Source organism: Solea senegalensis, linkage group LG19 (genome assembly GCF_019176455.1).
Source record: "Solea senegalensis isolate Sse05_10M linkage group LG19, IFAPA_SoseM_1, whole genome shotgun sequence".
In the NCBI taxonomy this organism is placed as follows: Eukaryota; Metazoa; Chordata; class Actinopteri; order Pleuronectiformes; family Soleidae; genus Solea; species Solea senegalensis.
Window position 1 is genome coordinate 2132103 of NC_058038.1, and position 27544 is coordinate 2159646.

The 27544-nt window shown below is 42.5% G+C and overlaps 1 protein-coding gene across 1 annotated transcript in view; it reads left to right on the plus strand.

The window, feature by feature from the left end:
• hoxb3a (homeobox B3a) overlaps nucleotides 1–27544 on the plus strand; it is a 58548-nt gene that overhangs the window by 19951 nt on the left and 11053 nt on the right. The window contains exon 4 of the mRNA XM_044050658.1: nucleotides 20681–20747. The gene's annotated coding sequence lies outside the window, so the exon portion shown is untranslated. The remainder of the gene's footprint in view (nucleotides 1–20680; nucleotides 20748–27544) is intronic.

Genomic DNA, 27544 nt, shown 5'->3' on the forward strand with positions numbered 1-27544 from the left:
TGATGTGGATTCTGCCTCAGTATATGCTGAGATGTGCTCGCTCTTCTCTGTGGCTTTACGACTCTGCCCTGGTGCGTCTCCCCATCTAGATTTGCATTTCATTTCGTAATCTCAGTGGGATTAGCAGTTAAATAAGTGTGGAGGGAGAGCGTGCAGGAGCAGCGGGAGGAGAAGGGAAGTCCTCCACACAGGTGAGACAGAGAGGCCTTTCCTCTGCAGATTAGCTCCACTCTCATTCTCATGTTTTTAGTTTTTTGTTTTTTTTTACAGTGGAAACAGCTGATGTTTCAACAGCAGATTTACACAGGAAGCTGCAGGCTTTCAGAGGATCATCACACACACACACACACACACACACTTGAAACATGTTACACTAACTTCTCCCTCTCTCTCTCTCTCTCTCTGGCCTCGCGGTGGTTTGCTAATTGCCAGACAAATCCCCCACGTGCTTTTTCCCCTCTTCTCTCTTTCTCTCCCCGCGCTTGTTGCAGCCGCTTTGGCTCGAGAAATTTACTATGTCGGAGAGCGCGAGGAGCCGGAGAGGTCACGGTGCAGGCGCGCGGGCTTCAGGAGGAGGTCGGCACTGGAGATATATGGCTGCCAGCCCTTTTTTTAGTACTGCACCGCATGTGCGTGTGTGTGCAGACTGTGATCCAATTTAATAGCAGACATGTATTAAGTATTAAAAAGGCAGAGCCAAATAATGGTGACCCGCACGCGCATGTCGAGTGCACGCGCGCGTTTCTATAACCCAGGCCAGTGCAGTGGCTACAATGCTGCTGCACAACTGTGTAATATGTATTCTGAATGAGGTAGTTCTTTTAAATAATTTAAAGCTAGTTCATATGTAATAAAATCAGGATCCGCAAACACTGCAGACTTGTTTGGCCATGTTTGTCTTGAGTTCATTAAGTGGAAAATGTGACTTTATTTCAAAGCTAAAATGTTCGTTTTCAAAGCTACATGTAACCCTTGGATTACATCTGCAGAGTAAATAAACTCAAACATCTTCAGTGCATGGAACAATACAACTAATACAACGTGATTCACACAAGTGCAAACCACATGATTTATGTTCAATAAGAAGAGTTTGTTTTATTACACATAACTCAAAACTCCCGAGTTCATCTGTAACAAATGCATGAACATTAAAACTATTTTTATTTTTATTTTTATTGTCCTATTACAGGCAGATCGTAGCTTAAACTGTAGTATTTTTAGTTAGTTCAGCTAGTTTAAACACTAGTCAATGACACATTCAGGTTTTGAAGGGAAGTGATGCAGACAATATGCCATTTATCAGTTTTAACTGCTGTCTTGACGCGTTATTTGCGGGAAAATACGTCTGCTTTTATGATTATGTCCTTCCTTTATTTCCCCTCTGTGTGTAAAATCCGTTGTGGGATCACAACCTGGCAACCCAGATGCTTTGTATTTAAAAACCAAGGATCAAATATTAACAATTACCACTGCCGTGACTCATGAATCATGCATTCGTGTATCAGTATCCTTCACTGCGGAGTGATGCTGCTTCACTGGGATGGAGACAAGTGGTGTTGTCGTTGTTGTTTGCTGTTGTTTGTTGCAGCATGCAGCGCTCATATCCTTTTAGATGTGAGTGATAAATGCACTTCAGCAAAGTGTGTGTGTGTGTGTAACTAATGGCGGGGCATTATAGGCCCGTGAAGGCGCATTGATAGTACAGTATTAAACAAGCCTGCAGCTCCGCCTCCCTCTTCCTTCATGCTTTTACTTATCAATATCCTGATGACAAAGCGCGTGCAGGAGGCTGGTCTTTAATAACATCCTGTGGTGTGGACTACAACAAAGGTGAAAAGCATCTCTCTTTTTTTTGGCTCACAACAGAATCAGTTTACATTTTTGAATCCGTTTCGTGTATGTAATAATTATTTCATCTCATCAATCTGAGATTTAAAGATTCTATAGGACATTTCATCCCTCACGTTAATCTGTAGTCATCAGTCTGTGGCCTGTTTGTTTATTTTTAGCAGTCTCCCACCCGTGTTTTTACAGCCCACATTAAAGATCACATGTCTATTCACTCTCACAGTTTATATGAGCTGTAAACTTGAAGTGCGCCTCCATTAGTATTAAGACCCTAAAGCATTTGGCCAAAACGTGTGAGTGGAGAAGGGAGAAGAGGGCCACGCGCGTGGAGGGTCGTCCGTGTTGTTGGCAGTAAATCACAGTGGATCACTCAGCTGAAGGAGCAGCGTGAGAAGAGCAAACGTAAAAATGTGAAAAGTCATAAAGTGTAATTGATGTGTACTTAAGCCCAGCAGGTTTCCCCCCCCTCTCTCTCTCTTTCTCTCTCTCTCCCTCCCTCTCTCTCTCTCTCTCAGTCTTTTATTATGGTGAGGCTGTTTTTTCTTCTTCTTTTTACTGTGCGCACACTTCACACATGACAGGATCAATGTCCTGACACGTCTGACAGCAGCAGCCTATTACAAAGCGCTGCGTTTGCTGTTAAACTACATACGCGCGCGCCCTCCAATCACGAATATCAATTATAACTCCCGCGTATTCGCCGTCTCGTGTTTAAAAATCATAATAATGAATTATTATTAGCAGAGAAATAGCACCGCCATGCTTAATTTTTTTAATTTTTTTTATTTTTTATTATTGATTTTGATGTGGTCCTTAACATTTAGTCGGGAGAGGCCGCGGGGATGTTTCTGTCTCTGTCTCTGTCTCTCTCTATCTAACAGCGCGGGGGAAGACCTCACGTCTCGCGCAGTAGAGGGATATAAATATATATATTTCAAAAAAAAAACGGCCGCGCGCGTGTTGCCGCCTTTAACAGATTTACGAGCCGCAGTAAAAGACGACATGTCGGGGCTCGGTAAATCCATCTCTGTCTCTCTGACTCTGACTGACTCTCTCTCTCTCTCTCTCTCTCTCTCTCTCCCTTTTTCCAGCTCAGCACATACAGTCTCAACAACAGCAGTAATAATATTAATAATAATAGTGATAATAATAATAACAATCATTTTCTTCAGTGATGTAGCATGTGACCACTTAATCACACACTGGACACTTTAATTTTATGGCCATTCTCCACCTGAACAAAGAGAGATATTCAGTTTCTCTGTCTTTTCTTTTCTTCTTTTTTTTCTTTTTTTTTTAATTCAAAGCTAGTTAATCATTAACGAGAGGGAAGAATTTACCTTGTCTTAATCCATCATGGACCAAGAACCCCCCCCAACCAACCAACCACCCCCAGTCTCTGCAACTCCCCCCACACACAACTCCAGCAGCATCTCTTCAATTAGCCCAGTGGACCCTCAGTGTTGCTCTGCACCAAGCCTAGAAATAATATAAAAAATAATAACTAACTTACTAACTAAACTCAATAAATAAATAATCACCCAACATCACTTATGGAAGAAGGCTTGTATTAACCAAAAGTCTAATGCTAATCTGTTACCACATAATAATAAGGAATATAATTATTTTTGTTATTATTATTATTATTGTTGCTGTTCAAAGCTGACATTTCTGCTTATAACCAAGACTGAATGACTTTCTGTATGTGTGTGTGCGCGCGCGCGTGTGTGTGTGTGTGTTTGTGCCAAGTTTACAGAGCTGATTCGTACATTGCTGTATATTCTGCGCGTGCAGGTTCGTGCTGCTGCTGCTGCGACTTATCTTATAGCTGTTGTTTCACACTGTGATTGCCATAATTTATGGCCGTCATTACGCGCGCCATCATCACCGCCGCGAATGTTTGATTCCAATCTTGTTGTGGGTTTACAAAAAAAAAAAAGGAAAAAAGGAAAGAGGAGAATAAATCTCAGGGAAGCGCATCTGTGGTCCGTGAACGCAACTTTAAACGACTCGACTTATATGATTGTTTTTTTTTTCTTTCAGGTCAAAAATAAGTTATTGTTTTATTTCCTTGAGGGTGTTTTGTTAATTCGTTTATTGTATTTATTTCAGGGTAAGTGAATTGAATATTTTCATATTTTTAGCACGCAGTCCACACGAGGAGTCCACTCTTCTAATTCCCCGCATATTGACTTCTTTATATTTCATTTTTCATTAGGTCTTCATAAAACTCTCATTCCATCCTCGCGTGTAGGGAAAGCCTCGTGCGTGTCTCGAGGCTGCCGCGCGGGCCCATTGTTTGACCTTGAAGTGTTTCTTCTCTCCATGTTTTTCTCGTCTTCTTATTTCTCCTTGGTGTCTCCAGCTCCATTGTTCTGCTCTGACTGGAACCTTCCATTGTTGCTGCCCCGCGCGCGCGGCCTCGCGACGGGGTTTTTTGTCTCTCCGGTGTTTTCTTGGTTGGTCTCACACGCTCCATCTTTCTTTCCCTTTCCTTCATTCATCTCTCACACATCTCCATCACTATCGCCATCTCTTTTGTGTAACAGCTCTCTTCTCCTCTTCCTTCTTGTCTCCCTCTCTTAAAATGTGATGTAAGAATTTTGGGGTGAAACAAATTAATTAATGTTATTTAAATTTGCGAATTAATAAAAAGAGCAAATTAATTAACAATTTAGTCCAAAGTTTCCCGGCAATAATAAAGTAGATGGCTCACATTTTGGGGGTGTTCATTTCTATGACAAATATTCCCAGGAACACTTTAAATCTAGATTGTGCGGTGTGCACGCGCCTGTTAAATAATTAGTTTTCCTCTCTGACTTCGAACACTTTCTACATATTTTCTGTAAAACGGATGTATTGAAATATAAGACAGGACAGTGTCTCCTCTTCTTTTTTTCATTTTCCTCTCTTGTTCTGCCAAGTAACGGTGAACTGAGACAGATGTGACAGTGAGGAATAACGAAGAAAGCGTGTGAGACTTGCAGTCATTTTTCTTTTTAAAAAAGAACAGAGAAAGAGAGAGAGAGAGATAGCAGTTGGTGACAATCACCTCTCTCTTTCTCTCTCTCTCTCTGCTACAGACCTAAAAGAGACTGAAAGGTCAACACAACTCCCCTCTTTAACTCTTTTTAATCTCCACTTTTTTTTTTTTCTTTTCTTTTGAATTAAATTTCATTTATTTTAAAACCAAATCTCCTCCTCGTGCACCAGCACTGCCAGGGTCCCACGAACTAAGACGCCCCGTCCCCACCAACTCAACCCCCCGCCCCGACAAAACACGTCACGTGACTCATTAAATTATTAATGCCGAGGTTAAAGAACACGAATATGTATTCGTCAGGAGTACAACAGTGAGGCGCGGTGCTCCTTGTTGGCGTGTGACGTGGGAAATTCAACTTATAAAAAAAGAATACAAGCAAGTCCCCCCCATAGCTGAGAGGGGGAGAGAGAGGAAGAGAGAGAGAGAGAGAGGACAGGGGAGAGCGAGAGAAACAACGCCAACGGAGAAGGGGGAGAGATAGAGAGAGAGGGAGGGAGAGAGAGAGAGAGAGAGAGTGGAAAGGAAAAAGAGAGAAGGAAGGGGCTGCAATAAAACAAATTTGGACGGGCGTGCGTCTTGCGGGTCGCTGTGGACGCCGTGAGTACTGCGGAAGGAAGGAAGGAAGGAAGGAAGCGTAGAGAGCGAGTGGACTGCACGCGGGGAAAGAGCCACACTTCTTCTTCTTCTTCTTCTTCTTCTTCTTCTGCTTGTTCTTCCTCCTCATCTTCGCCGCGGCAGCCTTTTCCTCTCACTGAATCATTTTTTAAACACCGTGGTAAATATTCTCCCCCCGCACACACACACACACACACACACACACTCCAAAAACACACACACATACCCATCATCCTCATCGTGCATGTTGCTGTTAAGTGTTTTGTTTACACACCTGGCCCCCCCACCCACCATCATCATCATCATCATCACCATCAGCCATTGTTTAAAGGTTGCAAATCAAAAAGAAAGGAGAGTATTGGAATGGAAGCTGAGTTGAGTTGGATATTCTTCTCTCATCTTTCCTCCTTTCACCTCCTGTCCTCCTCTACATCTCTCTCTATCCGCCTCGGTCTATCCCTCCCTCTCTCCCTCTTCTTCTTCTTCCTTCTTTTTCTCTCTCTCCTCCCTCCTCAGCTTGCTACTTCTTCTTGATTTATAGTGAGGCAGGGTGTCAGCGTGCGGCCGCCGCTGCCATTGTGTGTTTGTGAGGGAGTGCTGTTGTTTATGGTTGTGCTCGCGATAAATCATGTTTCTTTTTTCTTTCCTTTGCTTGGACGGTGGATGCATGAAGGCAAACTGATGGTGATGATGATGCACCGGAACTAGGAAGCACAGAGGGAGAGAGAGAGAGGGAGAGAGAAAGAGGAAAGGAGGAGGAGAAGGGTATTTTCCTTCCTTGCTTGCTTCCTTCCCTCCTTCACACACACTCCCCCGTGCTTTTTCCTTTACACTTGATTATAACTCGGGGTGTTTTTTCTTTTCTCTCTCGTCATACTCAGTGTGACAGTAGCTGGCCGTGGCTCCGGGTCTTGAATTACTGCGGCGACCAATTAACGGGAGATTTGTTTAAATTTGGCACAGCGGCGACGCCTCGGCCGCCGTGAAATCTCATAAAACAAGAGTTCGCCGCCGTCAGGGAATCTCATCCATCTAGCCAGGAGGTGTGAGTGAGTCCAAGTAGCTTCAGCCAAAGAAGCCACACCACCGCCGCTGCTGCTGCTGCTGCTGCTGCTGCTGCTGCTGCTGCTGTTGCTGCTGCAGGGCTAAATGATGCCGGGTCTTGTCCAGCACTTCTCTGAAGGCACAATATGGCCGCGGCCTTGGTTTGATCTGGAGGGATTTCTGCACTGATGACAGAAGCGCTGAGACTCTGGCGTATGTTGTATTTCATTCATGTCAACAAAGCAACTTACTTTTCGGCTACAACTAAATAGGAATCCCCCATGATGCATCTGCTTCTACTAATTCCAGATGAGAGCGTGGTTGTTTATGTACATTGAAGTTCTCCTATAGGTGAATTCATTTTCTTCTCCTTGGTATTTTCTTTGGATGTTTGCTGGAATGGAGCTGTGCGCCATTATTCATGTCAGCACTGTCAGTGTCTCTGCTTATGCTCAAAGCCTTCACTGGGAATCAGACCTTCCTTCTTTCCTTCTTTCCTTCTTTCCTTCTTACTTGGGTCCACTTCCATGTTTTCATGTTTCTGTCTATTATAAAACTGCTTTCGCTTTACTCTCAAATGCATATGGGACAATGTGAAGTGGTTGTGTGGTATTTGCCTCCCCATTGCTATAGGTTGAGTAGTGTGTGTGTGTGTGTGTGTGTGGGTATGGTATAGACTCATAAGCTCATAGTAATAGCAGCACATGTATGTTATTGCACATACATATACATATATATTATATATGTACATATATAGCTCATACCCAACAGAACCACCATGATAGAAACATGCTGTTGATACAGTTTGAATAATAGTCATAATAATTATAAAACAAAAAATATAACAACATTAGTTTAAGAAGTACACTTTAATTCAAGGGCATTTCATACAAACAAAACACATGTACGTTTAAATATCAGTATGTATGTGTCTCCTGTTCTGAAGCGTTACTCGTAGATATACAAGTACATATACTTGTGTTGCACTTGAATTTAGTATGAACACAATGGTATTCTAATCAATATTATAGTTTTAGTACATTTAAGTATACACTCATTTGTCTCCGGGGCTACTACTACTACTACTACTACTACTACTACTACTACTAATAATAATAATAATAATAATAATAATAATAATAATGATAATAAGAAGAATAAGAATAACAATTATGTTATAGCATGCCCTGCAGATGGATGGATGGGTGGGCACCGGGATTCACTTTACAATTACATTTCCATCGTCTGTGTGTGTGTGCGCGCGTGCGTGTGTGTGTGTGTGTGTGTGTGCGTGTGTCTCCTCCATCACTGCACCGGTGTAAACCTTAGTGTAACCAAATTAGAGCGTCTCCGTGGTTTCCCGTCACATAATAGGCAGGCAGAGAGTGGCGCTTTTCAAAATGTGTATGCCTCCAGACCGCCGCCGTGTCAAAAACAATATCCTGCCTCATTTCTGTGGACACAAAGAGACGAGAGAGGGGGGGAGAGAGAGAGAGAGAGGGGGGAGGAGGTGACGTTTCCATGTATACACACATATTTATATATTTCTCTGCACCACGTATCTGATTCGGGTGTCGTGGAAGCGCAAGGATGGACGTTTCCAAAGGCCAACTCCTCCTGATGTCCGTCCTGCTGCTGCTGCTGCTGAATGCACGCTCCCCTTGTGCGCGAAGACAACAAGTTTAGTTGCAAATGAATTAAAAAAACGCTTCCCCAACATGTGCTGCGTTCAAACCACAGTCTGAGAGTGAGCAGCAGCAGCAGCAGCAGGTTTATCTTATCTTATCCCAGGCATGTGTCCACTGTTAAGTGTGTTTTGTCTGGCGAGATAGTCCCCACATCAAACCCGGGCAGAAATAGTTCAAATATTTGAAACGGTGTTGAGAAATGATATCACTCCCCCGTCTGACATCCATTAGAGCTGCTCTGTATCCGAGCTGCAGGAGGAGGAAGGAGGAGGGTTTCAGCCCCTGTGAGGCCTCCGTGCGATCAAAACGCTTCAACATGATCTGCTGCTGCACGTCCTGTGCGCCCACATATGGGAACAGGTATGCCCGTGCTCGTGAGGAGCACAGGTACAGTACAGTACATGGCTGCAGGGCGAAGAGACAGTGAACGCAACACGAACACGTCAGCCTTGAAATGAGTGTTTACATAGAAACCGTGGCGTGTGAGGCGCTACCGGAATAAAAGAAGGCAAGAGAAAACGGTTTATAATCAAACACGAGAGCTGCTGCTGCTGCTGCTGCTGCTGCTGTTGCTGCTGCTGCTGCTGCTGCTGTTGTTGCTGCAGGCTTTTCATTTGGTTTATACTGTTTTAATGTAACAGTATGTTCAAGTGCATCGGGGTTATTTCACTGGAAACGGCCATTTTAAACCACAGGATACTGGTGTTCTCTGTCATTACCACCATCTATACACATATATATGTATGTATATATACACACACATATATATATATATATATACACAAATATATATATGTACATATATATGTGTGTGTGTGCGTGTGTGCGTATAATATCTTAAGCTCGGCTGTACATTTACCGTTGCTGCTGATTTTGACGCATTAGCCCTTTAAAAACAAGCTGAGCTTTGCTTTTTGTCGTTGCCTGTAGCGTTCACATTTATTTCCCAATGTTAGAAAAACGCTGAAGGAAACGTCGCATTTCCTTAAACCGCACAGAAAGTGTGCGATTGTGTGAATGAAACATCATTTTCTTGCGTGTGGTCAAAGACAAGGTCGCTGCAAACCCACGCGTCTGCAAGAGGCGTGCTTGCAAAAAGCACCGCACGCGGACAGGGCTGCACAACAAGGAGTATCTTCCCACTCACTGGAGTGGTTTTGTCAGCCATATTGTCTCGCAAACTCCGTTTTATATTAGCGCATTTTCTACGCACCCCGAAAAAAATGCCTATATGTGTTTGAGGATAATGCAGAAAGGAGAGACGATGTGAAATAAACAATTAGAATACATGAAAATAAAAGGAGCAGCGCAAATAAATCTAACGACAAGAGTGAGTAATCATTGGTCTAATCCGCTCTGAGCTAAACAATAAAAAGCCGCGTGGAGTTGATTTAATGTTGAGGGTTTACACACGATATAATCGCCACTAGAATACTTAATAACAAGTGGAACATCGCAAATACCTACAGCCAGAATTTTAAAAAAAGAAAAAAAAAGATTCTCCAAAATATAGTGGAGGGAAAAAATAAAGAAAAATGGAGCAGAGAATATCCGAAAACAGTCAGACATTAATCAGGGAACCGCTCGGCATCATAAATCTGCAGCCACTGGACGTTAACAAGCGAAAGATTTAAGTGTGGGGTGTGTGGGGGAGTCGCGTTAACACGAGGCAACGGCTCTTCAAATCAACCGATAGATAGAAAAAAGAAATCTAATACCTTTTTAAAATACTGTGATCAATAATTATTGTAACATTAGACAGAATATTCCTTTATGATACTAATAATGTGTATTTTTATAATTTATATGTTTATTATCATCATCATCATCATTATTATTATTATTATTATTATTATTAGTATCATAATTATCATCATTTTTGTTGTTATACTTATTTATATTATTATTATTATTATGATTATTATTATCATCATTGTTATTTTTATTCTTATTTCTATTATCATTATTATTATTAGTAGTAGTAGTAGTTGTAGTAGTAGTATTATTAGTATTATTATTATCAGTAGCAGTAGTAGTGTGTGGAATTGAGTATCTCTTACAAGCTGCAGATATCCAGTCTCGTGCTCCATCATGCACCGTGATACATCCTCGCCTCGCGCTGGAATGATCCTCCCGTTGGAAAATAAATCATCAAGACGCCACGCGCTAATTTATAATCGTCACTGATTCTTTCAAGGCGCGTAAAAATGTAGCGGCTGAAACTGTAACACACACACACACACACACACACAACACACAAACACACCCCGAGATCCACATCCCAACAACATATATATTCCCTCCATCCACGGGCCTGCATGCGTGCACCGCAGCGATAAGACACAGACACCACCGGAAATGTGTCCTGCCTGCGCGAGCTGGCTGTGTCTCCTTCTCTTGGTTTTATCACGTGCGCGGACACACACACACACACACAAAAATATATATAAATGGCGTTCAAATAATGTGTAATTGAACTTCTCTTCCCTGCTCTTCTTCCTCGCGTTATCTCTCCTCCTCTCATTGTGTGCGCGTGTATGTAGGTTGTATGCGTGGGCAGATAACACGCGCGCACACTGTGTGTGAGGAAGAAAGCCAAGTGCATGTCTGAGATTTATTTCACACAATGAATAACGGTCACTGTTTCGCTTCAGGGCAGAAAAGGGGAAGAATTATAGTTAATATCCAGTCTGTCCAGAATGTCCTCCATGCTGACGAGCTGTACTCGGACTATTTCATTATGCTACCCGATGTTATGTCCATTAACACAACAATTTTCATTTTTTAATAACTTTAGGTCTTGAGTTGAGAGTTGTTAAACTCGGATTACGGTTGTATGGTTCATGTCGCTGAAAGGATTAAAGTTTGATTTTGTCTTTTTACGTGACTAATGGACACGACGTGGTTCTGATAATCTATCTGTGAACCTGTGTAAACAAGAAAACACTTCCTTCTACAGATATGCGTGCAGTGCAGACGCACACATGCGGGTCAAATCACAGCGGAATTGCTTCTTCTTCTTCTTCTTCTTCTTCTCCCCTCCTTCCTCCCCTCATCCTCGTCTCCTCTGATCGCTCTCTGTTTGACGCCATGTAATAACCAACACCTGGCCCTCCACGCACAGCCAGGTCACGCTGCTCCACGCTAACCTCCCTGTTTTCACCCTTAACCAGACCCATAGGAGTATTGAACAGGAACAAGAACCAGATTCTCCTCTTCCTCCCCACTCCTTCTCTTTGCTTTTCTTTCCCTTCTCCAAACTCCCTAGGATCTACAGGGACCTGTCGTAGCTGTCAGTCAGGAGCCCCGGTTCACAAACAGTTCACGGGTGTCAGTTCGCGTAGGAACAAGCCTGCGAAGTCCGAGCGAGGAGAGGACACACGCGCAAAGAGAGAGGGGAGTTCGAAGAAGGAGGTGAAGGAAGTGTTAGGTAGATATTCAGTAATCCATTCGCAATCACGGAGACAAATCTGAAACACATTGGCCTGTGTAGAAGGTCACAAGACAGTGTGGATCCACGGAACAGGAGAGGAGCGGCGTGTTTGCATGGAAGACGCCAGTGGATGGCACACGAGGAAGCGGTGAAGTGAGGGAGGAGAAGAGGCAGGAGAAGCTGAAGAACCCACGGGCCTGCACCGGAGCTCGCGTACTCCAGGGAGAAGGGGGCAAGCGGGAGACCCGACCGCGCACCGGCTCCGCAGAGGTTAGGTGGGTGGTTAGGCAGAGGTTAGGTGGGGGGGCGGGTGAGCGCGCGCACGCGGCGTGTTTTTAGATTAAAGTATAGAGCACCACGAGCCCCCAGACCGAGCAGTAAACCCGTTTGTGTATAAGAATTCTAGGAGCTTTTGCGCTGCGTTGTGTTGCTGATGCGTTGCAGTGGCTGCAGCAGCATCAGCAGTAGCAGCAGCTGGAGGAGGTTTAAAGGCAACGCGGGGCTTTAACCAAGGACGGATGCCGAGTCACTGCCATTTTGAACTCGCCTTAGACCAGAGCCGAGCCGTGCGTAATAACGCAGTGGAGGATATTCGTCCAATTACGCACGGTTTTCCAACAAGGGATTGTGTTGTCTTCAATAATCTCCAGCGTCTGTGTCCAGAAACACTCAGCATCCAGGGAGAGGGAAAACCTCTTCTGCAGCAGCAGCAGCAGCAGCAGCAGCAGCAGCAGCAGCAGCAGCAGCAGGAGAAGAGATAGATCCAGGAGCAGAATCATCCAGGGATCAGCAGGTATGATATGCCGGGTTGTGTCTCGCTCACTGTCCCCGTGTGTGTTCCCGAGGCGTCCCACATCCCACGCGCTCCACCGCCCGACATGTCATTAATTATCTGTTGTGTGATGCGTGCATGGTCGCGCTCCAAGCTCGCATCAGGCATCCACAGGGTGCAGTGGCCGCGTCTTCAAGCTCGAATGCTACACAGACAGAAACTTTTTTTTCTTTTCTTTCTTCTTCTTCTTCCTCGGTGTGTGAAGGCAGCTGAGGACAGATGCCTCACACAACATGTAGGTAACAGACAAGAGGGCGCGGAGGAGGAGGACACCTCGCCATGCCTTCTCTCTGTCCTCTTCACTGTGGTTTGGACAGCATAGATGTGTGTGTGTGTGTGTGTGTGTGTGAGAGAGAGAGATAGTGACCTGATGTCTAGGTGTAAAAAAAGATGCATGTTAGCCACACGTGATTTATGGTAGTGTGAAAAGATTGCTTACTCAAGACCCCCATTCCACACATTGTCATGTCCTTTTCTCCCCCATCCCCACCCTCAAAACACACAAACTCACACAAACACACACAGCAAATGGTGCAACAAAAACAAACTTTTCATCTAACCACATGTAGCTATATGAACAAATGTGACTATTTGACCATTTAAATTTGAATGACTGTTTTGCACTAAGTGTCATCTCAATATGCTGCTTAATTATGAAAGCCACCTGTAGCTTTAAGTACAGGAGATGAAACCATAGGAATTATATCAAATTGTTGCATTTTCTACAGGTTAAAGCATAATGTATTCTTCCCATAATAATACTTATGAATTATTATAAAAAACAATGTTATATATTTTAAATTGTAAAAACAAAACACTTACATTGTGAAAAAAGTTAATTATATATGTATGTATATATGTATATATACATACATATATATAACTCATCTCTGCCCATCCATCTATCTATCTATCTATCTATCTATCTATCTATCTATCTATCTATCTATCTATCTATCTATCTATCTATATTGAGTTTTGCTTTGTATTGTTTTGTCAGTATCAGAGCTGGTTTGACCTCGGCGGTTTTCCGCTTTGCCTCCAGGTACACAGTACTTTAAAGTCGTGAAAAAGCCACAGCCGCTCCAGCAGAGCCACTGTCTAATAGATTTTTTCATACATCACTGACAAACTATGGGCAAAGCAGCCATCAGAGTAAAATATTGGGGGCAGGCGTGCCTAACACTGTCACAGTGTATAAAGGCTGACAGCTCTGGCCCAGATCCATACATCCGCCACTCGGTCCTGCTCTAACAGGCTTAGTAGCAGGCCTATATCTGCTGCTGCTGCTGCTGCTGCTGCTGCTGCTGCTGGGCCAAGTGGCCTGATTATATTACAATCACTGGCTTCTTATTCTTATCCCATGTGTCACGAGAGGAGCATTTGTTAGGAAACGGATACCGACCTGTTGTAGTGGTGCAGGTTGTTCAACACTCAGCATAATGAGGCCTCAGAGCAATACAATAACATCTTAGGAGAATCCATTTTTTAAGGCACTGCCAAAACCACAGATTACAACAAACACATGCAGCAGTGCTACTGGCCCCACAGAGCACTGACACGCACATGAATACTGGAAATGTACCTGTCGTTGTCCAACATGCAGCCACAGGGCCTGACCGTCCGTCCGTCCGTCTGTGCTCACAGAGATGGAAACACAATGACTAAAGCCTGAAAAGAGATATTCAGTCAGTGGACAATGTGAGTGGCAGAGCTTCAGCTAAAAGAGTTAAACATTGATAAGGCTTTAAAGAATCCTCCTGGATCCTTCTGATGACATTCATTCCAGGGCTTTCTGCAGAGGAAACAGTGGTAATGGCAGAGTTCTGTGCAGATCAAATACAGCAACATATACTGGTGAAGTTGCGTGTTGCAGCTGAATATCCCTCAACTCACTCTTCAATTCAAGCATGTTGAAGAACCAATGTAACCCAGAGTTAGCATCACAACCCCAAAGACATTGAGTTTGTCCTTTGTGTGGTCCAAAATGGCTGCCTGTGTAGACCTGACTCGGCTCCTGATATTAATGTAAGAGGTTCATTCTGGGTTAATGAAAAACAACAGTTCGTTTTCCCACAGTTTACACACTGTACCTTTAAAAGGTCTGTCAAATGTCCTGAAAATATTCTTATTTTTATAGTGTAAGTTTATTGTTGCTTCCAGTTTTCTTTCCTGTAATATTTTTTTTTTAATGCAAAGTATTGTCATCATGCAGTTTCTTTCAGCACCATGACCCTTGACCTCCACAAAAAAATGCATCATTATGAAAAAAGACAAAACAGTAATTGCAGATATTCACAACTGCAAATGGGAAGGTTTAGGTACAAATCAGTGAAATTGAGCAGAATATAAATAATAATAATAATAATAATAATAATAATAATAATAACAAACATAGATCTCTCTCAATCAGAGGCAACTAAACCACAGCTACATTGTACTATGTATTAGACGTTACAGTACTTGTGTTTTCTTTGGCAATGAATGCATTACTAATGTTTGAAGCCTGTTAATGTCACACTCACACAGTCACACTCACACACACACACACACACACACAGTCACATCCATCCCTCTTCATCTCCAACCCTGACAGTCTTGGTGAGCTTGGCACTTTTCATGGCCCAGGAGGCAAAAAGCAAGTTAATTTCTCTTCTTCTCTCCTGGCATCAGGGCTTTCTTTGAGCGCCGGGTTAAAGATTAGTATCTCTGATAAAGATTAACTCGGTGTCAAAGAAAGGTGCTGATGGCATGAGTTCATGGTGTGGAGCTGTCGGTGACACAGGGTCGAGCGCCTCAGGGTAGATGTGGGAAACCTGCCTGCAGTGGCTATGTTGCTATGGACTTGATTTTGGTTGTATCGCTCAGTGATAAATAGAAAGAGGTCGTGTTATGTTTCTGTTCATGTAAACACCTAGAAATGTTTAAATATGTGGGAATAAGATTACTACTTAATGTAGGCGTCTTGTTCTCCTAAGGATGCCAATGCAGAAGTCAACATATATTGAATAGCCACCACAGGGCGGCTCTGTTTTCTAACGTCTGCAAACTTATTTCTCTGGAGTTAATGGTCTGAATCGCTAATTTCCGTTCTTCTTCAATAGAGCGTAATGTCAGATTTGTGAATTATGCTTCGATTGAGAGGAAAATAGATGATAAAGTGCGGCAAAAATTGTGATGATAGTGAAATTTCCAGTTTGAAAACCAAACTTTAAACATTTCAGCATTATGTTGATGCATTTACCATCTACTGCCATCACCATGTGTATTAATCTGTGTCCTGGTCACATGACATAGAGATTTTGCTTGTGCAAAGTGAGCTACTTACATTATAGAGGTTGTGTTTGTTTTTATTTGTTTCTTTGTCAGATATACAATCATGTTGCCAGTATTGTATTGATACAGATACCGAATTGGCTCATCCCTGGTTTAAAAGAGCAAGAACCCCGTGATCCCCATGAAACAACCCCTTGGTTCCCACCTTGTTAATAATCTGCTGAAATCACGGCTCAGCTCTGACTGTCGGTGCATGCCTCTTGTAGGAACTGAGAACTAAACCTCACTCAGCAGAAGCCTGTGTTTTAGATAAGATGATTCTGTATTAGTCACGCTGTGGGGAAATTTGCACAGTTATTAAACAGCTATATTCAAATGGCTATTTTGTACAAAGCCTCAGTTATATGTCGATGCCCAGGGCCACAGACTCTATAAGTACAAGTTCTGTTCAGATTTCATGAGGAACGTCAGCACAAAAACAAATAAATAAAAAATGATTGGCGCATCATTACAGCAGACCTGAGAAGTGGCTTCAGAGTGGAGGTTGTGTAATTTGGACTTGTTGTGAAATAAATAGTGCGTGTGTTTGAAAGGTCAAGTACAAAACCACAAGAAATGGAAAGCAAAGATGTGGGATATTCTAAATTTAGACTGTGCAGAGGATGGATTTCAAAGTCATTTGCTGCTGCTTACTTTAAATAAAGTAGATGGTCAAAAAAAAAACATGCACAGCGTTCCCCGCTCTACACATCGGGCTGAAGGAGAACATGTTTATCTGCCGTGTGAAAAACAGTGTTGAAACACATGTGTCATTTGCCCAGGGCGGGGTTGTCATCGCTGCCCATTTGGTGTGGCTGCATCCATGGTGTCGCTCGTGGTAGATGCTGCATGCTTGCATGGCCGTTCAACCTCATTACACTTCAAGGAAAAGGCTTCCAATGGACTTGATGAAAAATGTCTTTTGAGGAAAACAAGTGAGGATATTGACTGAGTTCTTGGTGGTGATGGTGGTGGTGGTGGTGGTGGTGGGGGTGATGATCTGGTGGCCGAGGAGAGGTCAAACACTGTGTTTTCAGAGGAAAGACATATTCAAATGTGGATGAAAACATGAAAAAGGACTTGAAAAGGACAAGCAGGGCCTGTCCAAGCCTTTATGGGGCCCTAAGGTGAATTTAATAAAAAAAAGAAGCCATTTTTCATAACTTGAGCTCAACACTATTTAGTTATATACATATATCTGAAGATATATATAACTTACTTCTCTTATGCCTCGTACCGACTCTGAGGACAAGTGCTTTTCAAACAGTCACTGAGTGAACTTGTTAACATCGGTTTAGTCAAATATTGCGATGTTTCATGGCGTGGTACTGTTTTAGTGAAAGGGAAATATTATGGTTGTAGTTTTCAACAGTGGTTTTGAGTTGTATTTTAGCCTCCGACCACCAGTTAGCAGCAGACTTACCACCATTAGACATTCTATCCTAAATTATTGCAGCATACTATATCATCACCAACTGGACACTCAGCCACAGGGGGGCCACACCCAGTGTACTCCTTATGTTCCTAAGTCTGGATAAAATGGGAGGTTTGAAAAATCTAAATATATGGATCATCCACTGTAGAGACCCCTACAGAGGGAGGAGCCAAAAGAAAAAAAATACACATATTATATCATCCCCATCAAAGTGGAGAGAAAAAAAAAACGAAATTCGAACCATGGAGATCATTTGAGAAGAATGTTCATGCCCAGAAGCCCGAACTCACGGTCAGTTTGGACTGATCATCTGAGAGGTTGTTTGAGGACAGATGCCATTTTAGTTATTGTTAATGTCACAGTCATTAAAGGGTTTGTAAGGCTGAAGGTTCACTTTGTGTGATCTGCATTTAATCACACTCTGAAGATTTGAGGAGATTTAGTTTAGTTTTAAGAACTTGTATCTTCAATATACCACATATGAAGCCTTCAAGCCAGAATTGATCAGTTTCTTGTCTGTTAAAAAGCAGCTTTAAATCTTCTTTTTTTTTTTATGTTTATTACATTTATTTTTGTAAGAAATGTGATACAAAACAATGAAGCAACAATGTGATGGTGATTCCAGTAACTGCTCAGGATTTATGGGTAAAAACCTTAAACAGTAAATGGAAAAGTGATTTTCTTTGGCTTTTTGCCGATGGGCTCATCATTAAAGAACTGAGCTATCACTCCTCCAGGTCAAAGGTCACTTTCAGAGAGCTGTGCAGCAATATGTCACAGTGAGTGCTTCAGTGAGTGCTGTCGCTTCCTGTGTCCATTCCACAAGCTCTTCTTTCTTTCTTTCTTTCTTTCTCTCTTTCTTTGTCATGGCAGCATTAAGAGACACCAAACGCTACGTTGCTTCTTAGTTGGTAATAAAAACTCTTTTTCAAAAAAATATATTGAATGGTTCGGACTTCAGGTTTAGTTTAGGGTTGTGGTGTTAGGGTTAGGCTAAGATGGTCAAGATTAGGACATGTGATGGGGGATGCATTGTGTCTCTGCGCGCCCTCACAACTATAAAGATACAAGTGTGTGTGTTAGTCTGACCAGACATCACCAGACCAGGCACAGATAAGAGCAGAGAGAAGCTAATGATAAAGTTTTTGGGCGTTTTTTTCCTTGTTTTTTTTGAGAATATGTGAGACTTTAAAAAATGAAGATATAAAGAGAATCAGTTCTTTTCTGTTCAATGTTTTTGGAAGGAGCTTCAGTTTACAACTTTAGAGCAATATATGCAGCATTGACCAATGAACTAAAACACACAATAAGATAACTGTGCAGCTACATTTTCCCTGTATCATTAACCTGTGAACACACTTTTGGACCATGCTTTAGACATCTGGTTGTTTTGTTCTGTGGGATTCACAGTCACCTGGAACATGTTTAGTGTCAGGATTATTTGTGTGGATGTATTTGAGCTGCATCCATCACCCATCACTTCATACACATTCTATAAAACCCTGCACTCTCTCACTCACTCTGAGCTCCTGCACAACAGTTCTGCTGCTTCTGCCTTTTCTCCCAAACTTTCACTTCATCAACAGTGAGGAGAGAGGGAGAGGGAGACAAAGAGAGAGAGGGAGAACAACTCCTACACCTTTGTTTTCCTTTAGATATGTGACTCTCTCTCTCTCTCTCTTCCCCTTCCTCTCACCCTCTTCCTCATCTTCCTCTTGCTCTGACATTTGGCTCATCAGCTGTTTTGGGGTTGTGGAGTGGAGGCGGCCTCCTCCTCCTCCTCCTCCTCCCCATGCCTTTGTCTCTGCCCATAGTAGGCTAGCTGGCTAAGCTAGTCGGCCCCTTCATCACTTTGTGGCCAACTTTAGACTAGTCCACTCCTGCTCCGAGGCTCCAAATTCCCGGCTCACCCGCGGGGCTGAGGGTGGGAAGGGTTGGGGGACGCATGCCGTTCAGGACTCCCCGGCTGCATGACGGTGCTGTGGTGGCGGTGGACGGCGGCCAGCAGAGCTGTGAGTGAGTGAGTGAGTGGGTGAGTGAGTGAGTGCATGGAGGGGAAACAATAAATAAGTTTCCAGCAGCAGCAGCAGCAGCAGCAGCGGCGGCAGCAGCAGCAGCAGCAGCAGCAGTGGCGCTGGTACACGCTGGTACGGGGAGGTCGGGGGATCCTCGCTTGTGATTTATGTGTTTGGGTGAAGCTGTCACGAGCAGAAACAGAAGCAGCCTGAGATTTTATTTCCAGCCTCTTTAATAATCACAGCAGACACTTTATGCAAGCACGAGGAAAGCCCTGTTCCATCCTGCGGTCATGGATGCTGCTCTATACTATTACACAAGTTTCATTCCTTTCTTTTTATCAGCAAAGCAGGAGGAGATGTTGGTCACAGTGTGGAGCAGTGAATGGATGAGTTTTTACCAATGGATGTGTGTGTGTGTGTGTTTGGAAGAGAGGAAGAAATAATGAGAAAAGAGAGGGATGAGTGCTTTTCAGTCCCACATGAGGAGAAACTCACCGGGTCCTGTGACAGTTTGTGACCGCGATATGTGTCTTATTTCCTGGATAGTGTTGTTGTTGTGTCCGCTCGGTGGATGTGGAGCCGCTGGTTCTAATGATTACATTAGTCTGCTTGTTATTACTTATCTGATATTATTTTTATTTCTACTATTATTAGTATTATTATTATCAGATTTTTTTTTTACAGTTGTTGGAATTACATGATTGCTTATATATATATATATATATATATATATATATATATATATATATATATATATATATATATATATATATATATTCAGAGCTATTATAATTGTCTAATAATTGATTATAGTTACCATTTATTTTAATGAAGGATGACACACAGACTTGTTGTTTTACTCTAATCTATCTTCGTTATATGTGTGCGTCATTCTCATTATTCCAGTTTTCACCTCATATTATTATTATTATTATTATCATTATTATTATTATTATTTTGGATATTCATAGGCTACTTATAGGAATCAACTCCGTTTACTTTGTTGCACCGTTAAATGCTGGACAAATAATGTAAAAAACAAAACAAAAAAGACTAGCAGACTGGAGTTTCCCACCGGTTTTAAACGCATGCAGAGAAAACATGGCAGACCTATTAGGATGTGTAATATGATAACCATAATCAATAACATCTGAGATCACTTCCACCCATGCAGCCTTCAGCCTCCTGTCCTCTCGCAGCTCTTACCACTTTTTTTATTCCGGGATTTCTGCGAGAAATCAGAAATACCTGTCTGCGGTTTCTGTGTAAATGTCCCAGCCGTTCGATACAGACTGTCTGATTATCTGATTTTACCAAGGCCTTTCTGATCTCATCTCTCCGTCTCTCTCTCGTTCTTCCTTCCTTTTTTCTTTCTTCTATCCTTCCTCCCCCTCCCTCCTTCACTACAGTTCCTAGGAGCTTTCTGGAAGCAGTTTCCCTTCATCAAAACATTTGGATATAAGAGAAAATCTCTCGGTAAGTTGGACTTGTTTTCTTTCCCTCTCTTGTGTTTGTGATGCTCGGCCTGCAGTGTGTGCGTGTTTGCAGTGTCGTTATCAGAGCCTGGACACTTGGTTTGGGAGAAAAAGAACTTGCGGTATATTCCTTTTGGATCAAAATGACCAAGCTTTATAAACATTTATTATATTTATTTGACCATTTATGTATGTATCCACTCGTCTGTTTGTGCAAAAGTAGGTCAAGTTTCCCCCTTTTGTTTAACCGCAATGTTTTAGTGCATTTTCTTACATTATTATTATTATTATTATTATTATTATTATTGTCATTATTTAATTATTATTATTATTGCTATTAGTAATACTAATAATATTATTTTTAAAATAGTAGTAGTTTTAGTAGTAGTAGTATTCCAATGAGGCCATTTCGTTAGAATATCACTGTATTCCAAATAAAACGGGACGGAAAGACAATATCAGATATGTTTTTATTGTATTTTTATTTGTTTCAATTTAATATTTCCGTTACAAATCGAATGGAATTGATAGTTTAATTGTAATTAGAATGTGCCCATGTGTGTGCCATGTAGTGTGTAATATACTGACATGCTTTAATGTAATATAATGCAGAGGGATGTGTGTGTGTGTGTGTGTGTGTGTGTGTGTGTGTAATGGCCGCTGGGTCAGAATCGCCGCAGGAATCATGTGTGGGTCACTTCTTCATTTGATAAGACACTTATTAAAACAGCCACTGCACTGACTCAGGAGCTAATGCTACATAGCAACCCAGAGATGATAACTGTAGTCAGGGCTGTGATTTAAAATCTGTGATATGTTGATGAAATGTCAAGATAAATATCACATCGAAACAAATCAGCACAGGCATAAGGTAAACAGAAAGTTCCACATATTTGAGGTAAAACGTTTAAAACACTAATACGTGTTTGCACATGCAGCCCATACACCACCTGACACATATAAGAACTTGTGTCATACTGATATTTAACAAAATGTTATTGCGATATTTATTGTTATTGAATTTCGTCCCAGCTCTAAGAGAACAAAGAAGTTTTACTTCCTCTCCTACCAAATAACAGATTGTTCTGCTACGCATTATCCGTGGTCTATATTTAAGAATTGCACATTCGCAGCAGTCCGCTGTTTCCATGCATAGTAAACGCGGCATGCGTGAAAAAATATTAATCTCTATCTCATAGTGAGAGGAAATTCCTTCGTGTCATCCTCAGTGACCTACATGTCTGACATCCCAGAGGGGGGAAAGAAGAAAAAAAGAAAAAGAAAAATGGAAAGAGGATTTCCATGGCTCTGCAGGGCAAAGAGAGTTTCAGTTGTGAAACCCAATATCCGTGACTCGATCCGAAACACGGAGGCGCCGATGCGCGTCTTCCATCCAATGAAAATCAAGAATAACTGCCATCCTTTTACAAGCACCGGCGTGCTTTCACAAGTCAATGCATAGACATGAAAAATCCGCACTGCTGCTTCTTTTTCTCTGTCTTCCCACACTGTGGCTCAATGGGGAGGAGGGGAAAAAAAAGAAAGAATGAAAAGATAATAAAATAGCTGATTAGTGGTTTTGGTTAATGAGTGATGAGGGGTGTTTTCAGAGCAGATCCTTCCACACAAAGAGGGAAAAGTTGCAGTCGGACGCATTTCAGGCTCCCACCTTCCCCACCTACACGGAGCTCATCCTCTCATTTCAGCAGCTCACAGCGAATGCTATCTGTTTGAAAGTTGGGCTGTTTATACACACACACACACACGCGCGCGCGCACACACACACACACACACACACACACACACACACACACTGCTGGGTGCGAGAGAACTCATAAATCTTACGCGGCCATAAACGACAGGGGTAGCGTCCTGAATAATACAAATACAGTGAAGTGTGTGTGTGTGTGTGTGTGTGTGTGTGTGTGTGTGTGTGAGAGAGAGATACGCCTTCTTACTTTCATTTCCATTTCATTTCTCACCTCTCTGTGTCTTTTTTTCTCCCTCTGGGTTTTCATTTTCATGTCATTCTTGTTTCTTTTCCTCTCATGCTGTTGCACTCCCGTGTTCCTTCCTCCCAGGTGCGCGTTTAAGTAAAAACACAGGCATATAAGCATCAACTCTTTTCTTTCTTTAAAAAAATAGATTATTATGTGACAGAAATGTTTGATTTGCCTCTGCTGTGGAGTTGAGGTGAGAAATGCCTCCTGCCTTTACATGGCCTCTCCTTTTTGGTTTTTATTTACCTTTTCTCTGTGCATAAGCAGCTGCAGGGGGAGAGGAGGTGTTGAAATGTTCACAATACACATGACATGTATAGTTTCTGCAGGGAGATGTCGAAGGACAGGGGGGGGGCTTTGAGAACAGGGGGAAAAAAGTCACTTTTCCTGTAAAAGATATACAGATATAGGGAAGACAGATGACATCAAACCTGCCACACACATTCCGTCAGATGTCAGATGAGATATCAGCCCCTGAAATGTCTTCTTTCACTAAAAGATCATTTTAAGACAAATTAAACAATTAACATAACCTTCAGCATCTGTATCACCAAATATGTATTTCTTTGCAAGTGCAGTAGCTCAATATATTTATATACAACATCTCAAATTATATTTTTGAATTTTCTATGTTACTTAACCTGATAGATTTGAGCCTTATTGGTTCAAATTATACATACTAATTGCAATTCATGATTTATTTTTTCTCACATTTACATTTAGAGATAAACACACGTAGCAGGCAAAAACATACAAGCTGTAAAACTGTAAAATTAAACCCTATTTAATATCATCTCTGTGCATCACATGGTTAATATCTGTGGATGGTGATCATGTGATGAGGACAGAAATCAAAGGGCGTAAAGATAATGATCAAACAAGAGGAAGTTTGAAGTCAGGAGGAGAAACAAAAACAACTTTGTGGCCAGTTATAGTTCACGTGCGGAATGACATGAGCTAAATTTAAGAGCAATGTGTAGTCTGTACATTTCAAATCATCACAAACTAATGCTAACATGTGTAGCATGTGTTGCTGTTTGTGTGGCCGCCATGTTTCACCTGCACCCACTGTCATGCGTTCCCAGTGTATTCTCCTCGTGCGCGTGGACTTTTTTTTTTGTCAACAATACCACGAGAACATCCTCATCCTCTGTACCACCACCACCACCACCACCAGAAACACTTCCGACCAGTGTGTCACAGCTGCAGCTGTATAGTTGTGTGGAAGTGGAGTAAAAGCCCACCACCAGAGGCTGGCAGAGACCGGGGCGAGGCGAGAACTCACGCCCAAGTAGAGAGGGGGAGACGCGGCGGGGGAGAGATGAGGAGAGCCGGGGAGAAAACAAACAAACATAAGAAATGACAGGGAGTTGACATGTTGTCTCTCTGAGGCTGAGTGTGAGGAGTGACTGCTGGCTGCACGCTGCACTGTTTTTATTTTATATTTTTGAGCAGCAGAGGATAATAAAAATAAAGAAAAGGGGAAGAAATCTGAGGCCATTGTTATCAGCAGCAGCAGCAGCAGCAGTGCAGCCAGTGCTGGTGCTGCTGGGGCGGAGGGTGGAGGTAGAAGGAGGGGGTGGTGGAGGAGGAGGAGGGGGAGGTGGGATGCGTGCGAGCAGGGAAAGCAGGCGGGCAGGCTCCCGGTACTACGCTCCGTTCAGCTGGTGTGCTATAGCTACATAGCCCCTGCCCGTGTTATTATATAGCCCCCATTTACCGGAACCTAATTCCGCCCGGACACCCCTCCCTCCCCTCCCTCATCAGCGTCGCGTGGAAAGTCAATCCAGCTTTTTTTTATCCGTGAGCCGCCGGTGGCCGTTCATGCTACACGGTGCCCGGTTCAGCACCGTCGCGCAGCCCGGTCTGCCGCCGCTGCAGCCGCCGCCGCCGCCGCCACCGCTGCCGCTGTCTCCAGGCGGTGTTGTAGTGGTGGTTTGTCGCGTGCTGTCGCGCTACAGTGTCGAGGCAGCAGCACCAGAGGAGCGGTGGAGAACAGAGAGGAGGAGAAGAGTGGAGAGGGGTCGCGAGGAGGATTCAGTGGATCCGTTGTTTATTATTTAATTACCAATCACTGCTATCGATCACCTGGTGAATGTGCGAGCTCGGGGACTAAATTTGGTGATGCGGTGCTGCTGCCGCCGCCGATGCTGCGGGGTCCGTGCTGGACTGGACCGGGACCACCGGGGCTAAAGAAGGTAAGATCTAAACATGGGGAAAAAGCTGCATGAAGCAATAAAGGCCAGCAGCTCCAGTTCTGCTGCTGCTGCTGCTGCTGCTGCTGCTGCTGCACGAGCTCCAACAACACAAAAACCCAGACAAATACAGAGAGCGTGTTTGTGGACGGCTCCGTGATTTATGGCCCAATAGACTTCAATCCCGGTTCAAGAAGAGTTCACAATGCTTTAAGATGCCGCAGCTTTTACCCGCCGCAAGCAGCTCGCCCCCCTCTCCCCCGGCCTTCCATCTCTGTCCTTTTTTTTTTTTTCTTTTTTAACCCATTTCCTCTTATTTTTTCTCCTCTTCCATCCCTCACTCTTCCTCACTTAGAGCTATTTATTTACAAAGCAGGGCTCAACCATTTCTCTCTCTCTCTCTCTCTCTCAGACTTGTCCCTGGCGTTTCCTTCTCTTCCACGGGGCCTCCCGTTTATTTCAATTTGTCTTCTTTTATTTTTTACATTTTAAACTAAAAACATTGAAGTGTTATAATTCATTGCTAACCCTCTGCTAGATTATTCAGCCTAAATATATATATATATATATATATATATATATATATATATATATATATATATATATATATATATATATATATATATATATATATATATATATATATATAGATAGATATATATATAGCAACAATAGCTGTGATCAGGCCAATCCTTCATTGTTTCTGGACACAGCTCAATAGAATTACAAGCCACCACCACCACCCCTTCCCTTGTGTGTGTGTGTGTGTGTGTGTGTGTGTGTGTGTGTGTGTGTGTGTGTAATGGGATAAGGAATACGTGGATCGTCCCAAGTTAATGCATTCTCCCTCACAGTCTCCCTGCACAGCTCTCCATGGCAGGCGCCATTTGTAATTTTATATCTCAGGATAAAGCACAGACACTGGACACCAAGGCCGACCTCTCTCTCCCTCTCTCTCCCTCTCTCTCTCCCTCTCTCTCTCTGTTGTTTTTGTTTGGGTGGCCGCCTCTCCTTGTCAGTGTAAGTGGATTATTCAGGGAGGCGTCTAGTAAACTTGGTGATTGTATTAAGCCCGAGTCCTACAAGCCAGTGGCAGAGACATTACGTGTCCTGTTTAATGGTGAAACAGCGATATGATTTAATAACATATTCCTCCTACACTCGGTGCCACGGCCTCTCTCTCTCTCTCTCTCTCTCTCCCCCTCTCTCTCCCTCTCTCTCTCTCTCCTTGGGACTATTCCTCAGAGTAAATAATTAGGATTCCAGCTTGTCTACCAGAAAGATAAATGGCTGACATGTGTGACGTGCTGAGAGCTGGAGAAGGGCTGCCCTGTCTGACGCTTCACACAAATAACAAAAGAGTAAAATATTAAGGAAGGAAAGGAATAGGAGAAGAATTAATACTTTTTTTGTTGTTGTTGTTGTTGTTTGTAAATGTATTTCTTCATGCTCTTCCTTTTATAAGCTCTTTATATTTCCCCCTGGCCTCACCAGCTGTTATTGACAGATGATTTATTTCTGAAACACCATTCACTGTCAGTCCTTTCTTCGTTTCCATGTATCTACCTCATTATTTACAGACAGCAAATAAAACGGAGCCATTTTAAAATATGAAAAAACACTTTTTTTTCCGTTTCTTTCTTTTAAAAAAAAAAAAAATCATAATCAACAACAACAACAACATAACAACGTTGTCACATTGTGTGGCGCGCGCCTTAGCTACTTCCTTTTTGTTGTCCTGTCTGATCCGCAGCCACACAGCGCCATGATTTAGTGTCATATAAACCATAATCAGCGGCTGCACAGTGACATGTGTGTGGCCGAGCCTCGTTAATTGGTCACATTGGTTAATTGGTAACATATATCAGCTGTAGCAGTTAGCTGCGCTGCTACAGTATACAGGAGTGTGCACACAGGGGATCAGCGGGCTCCTCACCTCTGACTCTGTCCCGGCATCAACATTTTTTTTTTGTATCTCCTCGGTGGAGAAATGAATGCCAGGTGCCTCGCGCTTGACAAGCCGCGGCCTCGCGCGACCACAGGCCCACCCCGGCGGTTCCTCGTGAGATAGGGAGCCCACGGGGGCTCGCACACAGCTTTTTTTTTAACCTCGTTTTTTTTCTCCTCCACTCTTTCTCTCCCTTAAGGAGCCATGATAGAGCACTCTGACCGCTCGACCCTAATAGATCACCGACTCTTCCGTGGATTCTTTCTCCCTTTATCTCGCGCTGGCATCTTTTGTCCATAAGTGTTAATGTTTGATTTGAATTCCACAAAATGTCAGATTATACACACACACACACACACATATATATATATATATATATATATATATATATATATATATATATATATATATATATATATATATATACATATATATATATATATATATATATATATATATATATATATATATATATATATATATATATATCCCATTTGAATTATGTTTGATTAAGACCAATTTCCCCATGACCAAAAACATTTAAGGATAATATTATTTATGTACAAGTCATACAATACAAATGTAACTCTTACTTATCACTATGCCAATATGAACTTTAAACCATTTTTTTAAACCTCCTAATTGTGTGTACTAA